At 59.2% G+C, this 11,469-nt stretch overlaps 1 long non-coding RNA gene across 2 annotated transcripts; it reads left to right on the plus strand.

Moving 5' to 3' along the window:
- The first annotated feature begins 2,831 nt into the window (after nucleotides 1-2,831).
- On the plus strand, nucleotides 2,832-10,399 carry LOC124959785 (uncharacterized). Of its 2 annotated transcripts, XR_007103986.1 has the most exons (6): nucleotides 2,832-3,971; nucleotides 5,638-5,763; nucleotides 7,018-7,113; nucleotides 8,196-8,300; nucleotides 8,906-9,206; nucleotides 10,003-10,399. It is a non-coding gene; the product is annotated as an uncharacterized LOC124959785 (long non-coding RNA). The 2 variants fall into 2 exon arrangements; XR_007103985.1 differs by having other exon boundaries at nucleotides 8,906-10,399.
- The last annotated feature ends 1,070 nt before the right edge of the window (nucleotides 10,400-11,469 follow it).

Genomic DNA, 11,469 nt, shown 5'->3' on the forward strand with positions numbered 1-11,469 from the left:
TTGAGATTCATCCATGTTGGGTTGTATCAAGAATTCAGGCTTTTTTAAAGTCCACGGTCAGTCTTCTGTGTATCGCTGGACCACCATCTATTTTTACCCATTTACTGAGTTGTTTTTAGTCTTTGTTACACATAAATGTTCTAAGAATATCTGTGAAAAAGTCTTTGCATGACATAATTTTCTTGTTCTCTTGGGTAGATACCTTGGAGTGGAAGGGCCGGGACACAGGATGGGTGTCGGTTCAAGTAGCTAAAAAACTGCCCAGGTGTTTTCCAGAGCGGTTGAACCACCTGCGGCTCACGGTGTGTGAGAATTCCAGTTCCGTCCCCAGCCCACCGACACCAGCCGAGGCTCTCCCCAAAGACTGTCTCCCGGGCTAGTTCCCGAGTGTCTTCCCACGTCCTGATTTGCCAGCAGCATGTCTTCCTTGGTCGAGTGTCCCTCAGTGGCTCGCCGCTGCTGACTGAACTGTGAGTTGGGAGGCTCTTTACGTCCTTCATCAGGTTTGCCGTCTGCCGAGGTTTCCCGTCTGTGGCTCCGGCTCTTGTTCTCTTGACTTCATCATGTGGAGCAAAAGCTTCTTGCTGTCATTTGGGGATTGAACCCAGGGCCTCACGTTCACATGCACGTCTTTATTTTGAAACCGAGTCTCACTTGGTTGCTGAGGCCGACCCCGAGGAGCGGGGTGGTCCTCCTGTTCAGGCTCTGGAGTCTCCAGTGTTACAGGTCTGACCACCACAGTTCTTAATTTTGATAAAGGCCAAGTTATATTTTGGCCGTTACGGATTGTAAATTTGGGGCTCTATCTAAGGAATATTTGCTTAAATCAGGGTCACAATTTTTTTTATGCCTTCTAGAAATTTTGTGGTTTGGGGTTTCCCACTCGGTCTGTGGGCCATTTTGATCGTCTGCAGGCGGGTGTGCCGCGGGCTCAGGGATGGGTGCTTTCCAGTCTGCGCACCCCACCGGCACGTGTCCCATCTCCGCGTGAACTCACTCGCCGGCCGCCTTTGCCACAGCACTGCCTCTGTGTCCTCGGCAAAGACGAGTCACACACCTACACATCCTGGACCCAGGGCCTGTCTCAACGACCTATCCGTCCACCTTTTGCGGAAGCCACACTTCCTGATTCTTGACCTGTGGTCCGGCCTCCCGTTTCCTCCTTCTTGGGCGATTCGATTTCTGCAGGATGTGAGCCTTTGGTGTGGATCTTGGGACGGGCGTGTTGAATTCCACATAAAGACCTGCAGCTTGGACAGGACTGCGTCCGTCAGGAGAAGCCCACATCCCCACATCTGATACCCAGCACACAGGAAGGAAGGCACGTCTGTCCCGGGCTGCCCGGGTCCTCCTCTTGGTGACGACGGTGACTGGGCCTTTCTCACCTCTTGTCGGTGATCCCGAAGTCTTTCACAGTTTTAGTGCCAAGGTAGATGTCACTTTTAATCTGATCCTTCCATGCTGATATCCATCTGTTTTGTTTGGAGTGCTGGGCCGATTGGCTTAAGGGTGTTCAGGCTTCGTCCTTCTCCCTCTTGTGCCTTCCGGGTGGATCCAGGTCTGGGGCTTCATGTTGCCCTGTGGTCGTGGCTCCAGCTGGAGCTTCTCGTGGTCGTTTCAGGAGCTGCGTCCACTCCTGGACCCTCAAGACCCTGGCGCAGCCCTCCACGCTCCCTTGGCCGTGGGCACACCCCTTACCACAACAGCATGACTCCTAAGCGTCTGCCCCACGCTCTACGCCTCTCAAGGAGAGTCAAGGAACGAGAAGGAGATGCTAGCATCGCCCTGTGGTCACCATTTCCAGCGCCCTCGTGCCGGTGGCCTGGACTTCCACCACCTCCCCCGCGGAGGCTCCCCCACGCTTCTCGGCCTGGTGTGTGCAATGTCTGAGGCTGAGATTTCCTCTGCCAAAGGTCCCTCTCCCAGGCGAGACGTTCCTCGAGAACTTCTTCGTCTGAAGTGGCTGCCTTGCGTCTGTTGGTTGCTCCGCTGGGCGGAAGCCCCAGCGCTCCTCCGTTTGCTCCTCTGGACATGCTGGGCCTTTTCCCTCCGGTTGCTGCTGGATTCCTGCTCCTCCCAGGTCCAGCACCGCGTGGCCTGTGCCCTGAGTCTCTGTGGGGTCTTCACCTCCTGTCTCGGGGGCGCACCGAGGCTCTTGGGTCTAGGTTTTGTCAGGTTTGGAAGGTTTTGGGCCGTGGTTTCTGCAAACATCTTTCCCTTCTCCCACATGTGTCTCTCGCTCAGGAACATGGTGGCCCCTCCAGGGGAGCCTCGGCTCCAGGGCACACTTGCTGTCCACCTCTGTGCACTGCTTCCTGCCTCCTGGCTTGCCAGTGTCCTCAAGTTCACCCACCCTCTGTCGTCTTCTTCTCCTCCTCCTCCTCCTCCTTCTCCTCCTTCTCCTTCTTCTTCTCTTCCTCTCTCCTCCTCCTCTTCCTTCTTCTTCTTCTTCTTCTCTTCCTCTCTCCTCCTCCTCTTCCTTCTTCTTTTTCTTCTTCTCTTCCTCCCGTCCCCCTCCTTCCTCCCCCTCCTTCCTCCCCCTCCTCCTACCCCTCCTTCTTCTTCTCTTCCTCCCTATCCCCTCCCCCTCCTTCCCTCCTCCCCCTCCTCCCCTCCTCCTCCTTCTCCTCCTCCTTCTCCTTCTTCTTCTCTTCCTCCCCCTCCTTCTTCTTCTTCTCTTCCTCCCCCTCCTCCTCCTTCTCCTCCTCCTTCTTCTCTTCCTCCCCCTCCCCTCCTTCTCCCCTCTCCTCTCCCTCCTCTTCCTCCTCCTCCTCCCCTTCTTCTTCCAGGGATTGAACCCAGGGTTGCTAAACACTGAGCCACATCCCCCGCCTCTTTTATATTTTTTGCTTAGGGTCTCGCTAAGTTGCTAAGGCTAGCTTTGAACTTACAGTCCTCTTGCCTCTGCCTCCTGACCATCCTCTGTATTCTTCACCTCAGATTCTGTAGTTTTCATCTCTGTAAGTCTCGCGTCTTTAAAGAGCTGTTTTCCACGTTGCCCACCTTTGTAAATGTGTGACACAGTTCTGAGCTGTTCAGCAATGTCTCGTGTAACTCTAGCTGGGATGTCCTTCTCTGTTGGACTTGCTCAGTCTCCTCAAAGGGCTTGTGTTCCTCTGCTTCTTCGTTGCTTGGTGATCCTTGGTGACCAGAAGTGGTGCACTTCGCTTGGGCGTCAGACACTCCGTATTCCTGTGAGTCTCTTGAAGGCTGTTCTGGGCCCAGTGGGCACCATCATGGAAGTGGTTTGATCCTTTCAGTTCTTCCTGTAGGACTTGTCCAAGGGCCTCAGGGATACCGAGGGCACATGCACCCCACCTCACAGTGCCCCCCAGAAGGGAAACCCAGGCCTGCGGCAGAGCTGCAGCCCAGGAAGCCCAGACATGGTGCCAGGGCTGCCCCCGTGAACACGGCCCTGAGAACAGGGCACGTGGCAGGAGCAGGCACGGAGGGCGTGTGAGCCTTGGCCCTCAGCCCCCACTCTCAGACGCAGCGAGTGGATGAGTGAGGGGCCATGGAGAGGCTGGGTGAGAGCGGGCGGGTCCTCTAGTGTGGGCCTGTCCCTGCGTCTCTGCTGGCTGGCTTCTCCCCTAGCTGGGCGTGCACGAGGGCACGGCCTGATACCCAGGGCCCTGGACGGATGAGCCCCTGGACTTTGAAGGACCGTGGTGTGGTGGATACTGCCTCCTCTGTGACTTCCCCGCCTCTCCCAGAAGCACCTGGATGGGCCCTGCCAGGGAACCAGGGGAGGGAGCACAGGATCTGCAGGGCGGCTGTGCTGGAGCTGCCCAGTCTCCCACACTCCCTGGGCTCTCTGACCCCTGAGAGGGCCTGGGATCCTGTGTGGACCCTGAGGTCAGAGCCCGCAGGACTGCGCCCCAGAGCTTGGGGCAGGGCCAAGCAGAACAACCCCAGGCAGTCTTCCTCGTGGACCTGTGTGAGCACCGGAGGACGCCAGTCAGCCCCTCCAGGTGAGTGCTCCTCGGGAGGGACGACCGACAGGACGGAACCTTCCGGAATGGGCCCACACCTCCTCCTGGGGCTCGCCAGCCTCAGGTCTGAGGGTCCCGCCCAGGCCCTGGAGGGCGGCTCCTGCCCCACGTGCAGGGGCTCCAGTGCGGTCACACATTTCCAGGGTCTCGGGAAGGGGCCTCTGTGGGAAAGAAAGGGGACTCTGCCTCGTCCCAGTGCCCGGCCCAGGAATGGCAGCGGGCAGAAGCCCCCTGCGGCCACGGGGTCTGGGCTCAGAGCACATGTTGTCCTGAACCAGTTCTGGGGTGCGCCTGTGTCCAGTTGTGTGTGTGCGTGTTTTCTTTGGGAGCCACTGCGTGGATTGTGGCCATTGGCCAGCACTCACAGAGGGATGTGGTGGCTGGGCGTTCATGCCTGCACCTCACATCTGGCTCCGGTTTACATCTGGGGCTGTCCATCCCCTGTCAGCTTGTACTGACCAGGTGTCCTTCTGAAGGCCCCTGAGGTCCAGCTGGGGACTGAGTCCTCTGACCAGAAGTGAGTGCAGACAGAGAAATGGGTCTTGCAGACCTCACCTTGGCCCCTGTGGTCAGTTGTGACCTTTTGTTCTTGGCTTGTTGTCCCCTGTGACCCACAGTGTTGGCCACCAGGCCTGAATTGTCCCGGGCAGGGCTGTGGGAAGGTGATTTCTGGGGAGAGGCAGAGCAGCAGGTCATTTCCTCTGGGCCCCTGGTTCCCCATAGGGCCAAACTGGTCCCCAACCAGCCCACTGCAGGGCCGGAGGGTAGGAGCTGGGGAGGAGCACAGGGCTGGGCCGCCTGCCATTCCTGGGGTGCAGGAGGACAGGGTTGATGGGCAGAGCCCATCCCCACTCTCCTGATGTACAACCAAGGGACTCGGCACACCTGGTCACTTGGGGTGGCCAGAGGAATGTGAGGCAGAAACGTCGTCAGACTTCGGCCCCCACGATGGGCAGGGCCAGGCAGGGCAGCCACAGGGCAGCAGATGGCAGAAGCTCCTTGGACGGAAGGACCCAGCCAGAGCCCCTCCTCTCAGGAAACACTGGAAGCTCCTGTTCTGGGATGGATCAGGTGGAGACCGGCCAGGTGTGCGGTGGGCCTCCAGGGAGTGCAGGGTCCAGAAGACACCATCTGCAGCCCCCGGGGACAGGGATGTCCTCTGTCCTGGGCACCTGGTGTGCTCAAGCCCAGCCACACGCCAGGAACGCTCTTTGCTGGCCCTGTCCTGCCCTCGCCACCCGGAAAGGCTGCCTGAGCACCTGCAGTGCGCGGGTGATGTTTGTTGATGGGCTGCTGGGTGCCGCGTGGCTCCTTGGCCCCGTGTAGCCGCTGGTGGGCACCTCCCTGGAGTGGGGGCCCGACTCCCAGCGCAGAGCCTCAGAGAGTCGGGCTTCCGCCCTCTGATGTCAGTAGGTCCTGCTGCTCATTGCATTCCCAGCCGCCGCCTCCTCCCCAGGAGCCTCCACCAAGCCCCTGGTACACCGTGGAACTTGGCTGTGGAGCCCTGGCTGGAGGGTCGAGTTCTGCCTGGCCCCTTGGGGGCCCCTTGCACCCCATTTTTGCAGTCACTGGCGGGAACTTCCTGGGAACTCAGGCATCATCCCGCTGGGGTGGACGTGCCTGATCCTAAACCTACCTCTCCTAGGTGGGATCTGTCATGCACCGAGGTCAGAGCAGGGCCCTTGGTGGGCATCCAGATGGGACAGGGCGTGCAGCAGGGGCTCACGCACCTGAGCCGGGCTCAAGCCACCAGCCCTGCAGGGAACAGCAGGTATGGCCTCTGGGACCGACCAGGGCTGCGGGGTTCGGAGCCACGGCCTGCAGAGCAACAAAGCATAGGAGGCGGAAGGCAGGAGGGGCCTCAGGGGCCAGGAGAGGAAGGGCCTTCCCCCTCACCTTGTGCCAAGACAACCAAGAGGCAGGGCACACCTGCTCCTGCTCTGCCCCAGCTGCCTGGAATGGGAAAGGGGCAGGGGAGGGCGAGGAGGCCGCTTCCCCACCACGGCACTGTGGAGGTGGGACGGGCCACTTGGGGGCAAGAGGCTGTTGCCCAAAATGGAGGAATGGGTTCGGCCCAGGAGAGCAGGTGGCCCAATCCCTGAGACTCGAACCCTGGCTACGCGCTGGCCTGACTGAAGGAGCTGGGCTGCCCTCCTGCCCTCCCGGGAGGAAAGCCTCGTGCCTTCGGGGAGAAATTGAATTCACGCTGATTTTACACCAGGAAGATCTGACTGGTCCCCAACCACAGGGGCAGTGCAGGGTGACCTGCCGGAGGAGGCTCCAGCCTGGCTCAGGTCTGGCTCCGAGGGACTGCGTTCTTGCTGGTGGTGGTCAGGGCTCTGGTCCCTCCCTAGGTGGAACTGCATGTCCCTACCGTCCATGGCAGGGCTCCAGGGGCCAACGGGGCCACACAGAGTGCAGGTGGCTCACCAGGCGTGACTCGGCTCCCACATGCGAGGCTGCTCCAGACTCCTCTGAGCTTGCTGTGCCTGAGCGTGCGCTTCTCAGACCCAGGAAGGCTCCTGAATATGGGGAATCCCCCTGGGTTCAAGGGAGGAGCAAACGCAGGGACCTGAGCAAGGGAATTTCTAACCTGTCACCTGATCATCACCCCTCAGCCTCTCCACTCCACCCTGTGTTATTTCAAAGCAAAGCTTTACTCCATTTTGTTGTGTTCTTTGTTCCTTTGTTTTTGGTATCAGAAATTGAACCCAGGGGTGATTAACCACTGAGCCACATCCTCAGCCCTTTTTATTTTTTATTTTGAGACCAGGGTCTCACTAAATTGCTTAGGGCCTTGCTTTTGCTGACACTGGCTTTGAACTTGTGGTCCTCCTGCCTCAGCCTCCTGAGTCACTGGGATTACGGGTGTGTGCTACTGTACACACACACACAAAAAAAACTTTGTTTTTGTCGTATTTTTTAATGCTATGTTTATTATGACCTAAAGAAAGGTTTAATTAAAATTAAGAAATATGAAATTAAACTTGGTTGAGGTAGTGAAATGATTTTATATCCTATGTAGGAGCAGGACTGAAGTCCATTGGCATGGAATGATTTCCACACACATATCAGCCTTCAGGGAAAGTCACTCCCAGCAGCAATGACAGAACAGATTTAGGTAGGCTTTACGTATTAATTTAAAATATGGACTCTCCATAGTGTCCCCTCCCAAAATCTTTCCTTCCTCCCTCCCTCCCTTCCTCCCTCCCTCCTCCGTCCTCCCTCTTCTCTCCCTCCTCCCACCCTTCTCCCTCCCTCCCTCACTTCCTCCCTCCCTCCTCCCTCCTTCTCCTCCCTCCCTCCCCCCTCCTCCTCCCTCCCTCTCTCCCTTCTTCCTTCCTCCTTCCTCCTTCCCTTCCTCCCTCCCTTCCTTCCTCCCTTCCTTCCGCCCTCCCTCCCTTCCTCCCTCCCTCCTCCGTCCTCCCTCTTCTTTCCCTCCTCCCACCCTTCTCCCTCCCTCCCTCACTTCCTCCCTCCCTCCTCCCTTCCTTCTTTCCTCCCTCCCTCCCCCCTCCTCCTCCCTCCTCCCTCACTTCTTCCCTCCCTCCCTCCTTCCTCCTCCCTCCTCCTTCCTCCCTTCCTTCCTCCCTCCCTCCCTCCTCTTCCCTCCTCCTTTCTCTCTCCTTTCATTCTTTATCTTCTGTACACAGATGGAGTGGGTTTTCCATTTCTCTGCTTGCACATGATGCAGAGCCACGCCATTCTATCTAACGTTTTGGGAGTACCTTAGGGATGCGATTCATTTCTCACTGGTGCACTGTAACCACACAAGCAGTGGGACTCACTGTGATGTCCCTGCAGATGCCCGTGGTCAGCTTCCTCGCCCAGTCGGCCCCTTGCCCCTCTCCCCTCCCCTCGACTGCCCCTTCTATTTCCACGGGCCCCTTTCCCTCCACTTCCACGTGAGGGAGACGTGCTGGAGCCCGACTCTGAGGCTAGCAGCTCGGTGTGTCCCCCGCCGGCCGCATCTGGCTTCCTTCTTTGTGGCCACCTGAAGCTCTGCTGTATCTCTAACCACCTTACTTCCTGCATCCTTGGACAGGAAGGTTTCTTCACCCTGACAGACTGAGAACACTGTGGGACAGGTCACGGCGCCCGGTCCACCCTGGCCCACTCCAGTCCACCCTGGGCCACCCCAGCCCACCTTAGCCCACCCGGCCCACCCGGCTCACACACCTTCTCTTCTCTTCCTCTAAGCAGAACGCAGTGGGGCAGCCAGGACAGTGGCTGGAGGGACCATCGACGTCACAAGCACAGCTGGGACAACAGGGTCCTGGTGTGGGCTTCCTCGTGACAGCCTCAGAGGTGGGTGACCTTATTCTCCCCATGAGGAGCGAGTCACCTCCCTGGCCTTCTGGCTGCCGGTGCAGCCCAGTGCAGGTGGCCTCGGGCGTGGGCGACATCGGCAGCCGCTGCAGATGCAGGTGTCCGGCTGCCCCTTCTGCCCACTAGCCTGCTTTCCAGTGCCTGGCACCCTCCTGTCCTTCAGGAGGCTGGTGGTCAGTCTGCTTTACATGGTTGACCTCAGGCTAGCCCAGCAAGGGACAAGGCCTCGTGTGTGCATGGCCTCTGCCACTGGTGGCCCTGGTGGCTTTGTGTCCAGCCTGTTGCTCCAGGGGCCTCACCCTGCGACAGCACACAGTGGGCTCTGTGCCCAGGGGCGTGACGAAGGGGACAGCACGGGCGAGATGAGCCCAGGAGAGGGCGGCGAGCGCCGTGCATCAGCGGCCATCCACAGATGGCCTTTTTTCCCCTGTGGTGCTGAGGATGGAACCCAGGGCCTCGTGCATGCCAGGCAAGTGCTCTACCCCTGAGCCGCATCCCCGGCCCTGATTTTTATTTTTCATTTTGAGACTGGGACTTGCTAACCTCCTGAAGCTGGCCTTGAACTTGTGATCCTCCTTCCTCAGCCTCCCGAGTTGCTGAGGTTACAGGCGTGCACCACTGGGCATGGCAAACTTCTCTTCTTTACAACTGAAAGAGCTAGACTCTGAATGACAGTTGAAAGCAGTGTGGGAAACACTTAGCCAGCAACGGGTGCCCAGCGTCCTCTCCATGGCCCTGTGTGCCTCTCAGCACTGGCCTGAGTGGCGAGCGTTCGCACCACACCTGGAGCTGCTGCCATGGCCGTGACGTCACGGGATGCTGTGGGTTTTGCACACGCCATCCACCACTGTCCAAGATGTCGTCCTGTGGCTTATGACTGCCCTGGTGAGTTGCGCCTTGGGGGCCTGCTCTGTGCTGGACCTGTTCCTGGGCTGGCGGAAGTGAGTGGTGCCCCGCCCCCCAGTCTGCCTTGCTGGGCAGGAGGGAGCATGCTGGGCAGGCTGGGGACCCCTGGCTCCCTACGCAGGGGCAGGCAGCACAGGTCCCTGGGGTGACCAGGAGGATGACTTGAGCCCCCAGCCAGCATGAAATGGGTGGTGTCCACGCCTCTCTGTCCCTCTCTTGTCTCTAGCTGGGGTCAGACACCGGTCTGCAGGGCCCTGTGTCCCTTAAGTTCCTCCCAGCCTCTGTCTAGACCCAGCTGCTGATCAGGGTTGGGTGCCCTGAGTCCAGGAATCCAGGGGGCAGGAGAGACGCCGTCTGGGTGTGGGGCCGAGCACATTCTGCGGCCGGCTGGTGCGGCAACTGGGGTACAGATCAGGCCTCTGCCTTGGAGCCTGGGGTGCGCTTGCCTGCATCATGGGCAGCTCCCAGGGAGGGCCAGGAACAGGGGCAGCTGTTACTGTGGGGTCAGAGGTCCTGGGTGTGGCCGTCAGCGTCATCAGTGACCTTCTGGGGGAGTCAGCGGGGAGGAGGGCACAGGGCTGCAGGGTGGGAGTCAGAGTCCTGCCTGGAGAGAGGAGGAAGCCCTGCAGGTGGAGGCGGTGAGGGCCGCACAGCCGGTGGAGCGCCTGGGGCCCTGGACCAGCATGGAGACAGCAGTGGGGGCAGGTTTCATGTCAAGTATATTTTGCCACAATAAAAAAATGTTAAGTTCATTTTCCTCTTGATCTACTTTTAGACTGCCATGTAGCGACTGGCCCTGACCGGAATGTTCCCTTTGTGCAGGTGGAAAAGCCTATCAGGTTTAAGCAAAGGGAAAGTTGTTCATGCTGTCCAGCTCTCGGGAGCTCCTTAATGTCTTTGAAACGCTCTTGTTCATTGTGTTTGGAAGTGGAGGTCAGGCACCAGGACTGCCTGGTCCACGGGCCTTGCCAGGTTCCCTTTGGCAACGAAGACCCTGTCTCGCCTGTCTCCCCGGGTGAGTCCGGGGCAGGTGGCCATGGTCCACTAGCGCCCTTGGCCCTTTATGCGTGGTCTGCGGCTGCTTCTGAAGGCAGGGTGAGCAGTCACCTCCACCCTCTGCAGGGAAGGTCTGCACCCGGATCTCCACAGCCCAGACACCACAGAGCCCCATGTCCGCCGGAGCTCTAAATTCCTTTCCTCTGCTTTACAACTAAAATGCACGGTAATGAAGCCAAATAAAATCAATTTTAAAAATCAGGACATTTGCTGTGAAGAGAAATGGCCCTGGGATCTGGGCTGGGTGGCTAAATCAAGGTGGCATTGCCAGGGGGAGATGGAGTGGCCTGGGAGTGGGGCAGGTCCCAGAAGCTTCAGACCCCTGGGGGCCGCGGAGATAACTGGGCACCTGAGAAGAGGTCAGGGGAGGGACTGACGGCAGGGTCAGTGTGCGAGTCACCCACCCACCAGGGAGGGACTGCCCAGGGACCAGGGGGAGGACAGAGAGCCCAGGGAGCAGCAGGGGCCTGTGGTAGGTGCTGAGAAGCTGGGAGCCAAGATGGGACCACTGGAGGTCTCCACCTGGTCGCCACCTGGGTGGCGAAGGCCAGCTGCTGTGGGCTGAGAGAGGCTGGAGAGGAGCCCCTCCCCCAGGAGGGGGCAGGGCAAGCAGAGAGGCCCCAGAAACATGACCACCCTCAGAGGAAGGGGTCTCTGCGGCCGTGACAGAGGGCAGGGCTGAGATGGCGAAATGGTGCTGGATTGACTGGGGTGGGGGACACAAATGGCAGAGAAGAGACTGCCATGTGACTTGGAGGCTACGTCTGGAGTGACCTGGCCAAGCCCCAGACAGCTCGAGTCCCCAGGAGTCCTTCCTGGGAGGGAGCTCAGCCCCGGGTTCGCCTTGATTTGGTCCCAACGTGCTGATGTGGACCTCTGACCTCTGACCTCTGCAACGGGCGGGAGGAAGCTCGCGTGTTTTAAGGGTCCTGTGCGTGGCACCCATGGTGGCCAGAGGACAGTGACGCAGGCAGTAACCAGGGAGAGTCCCTGCCACCGTCTCTGCAGAAGGCAGGCTTGAGGTCAGCAGCTGGCCCAGGTTTCCATTCACGTTGTTGGAGGGCAGCTGCAGTGGGGCCAGCAGAGTGGACCCACCAGGCTGTGCAGCCGGCTGGACTCCCCACTTCCCGACACAGACACGACGCTCCAGTTTCCCAGTCAACAGGTCAGGATCGTGGACTGGTCC

Source organism: Sciurus carolinensis, chromosome 11 (assembly GCF_902686445.1).
Source record: "Sciurus carolinensis chromosome 11, mSciCar1.2, whole genome shotgun sequence".
NCBI classification, from domain to species: Eukaryota; Metazoa; Chordata; class Mammalia; order Rodentia; family Sciuridae; genus Sciurus; species Sciurus carolinensis.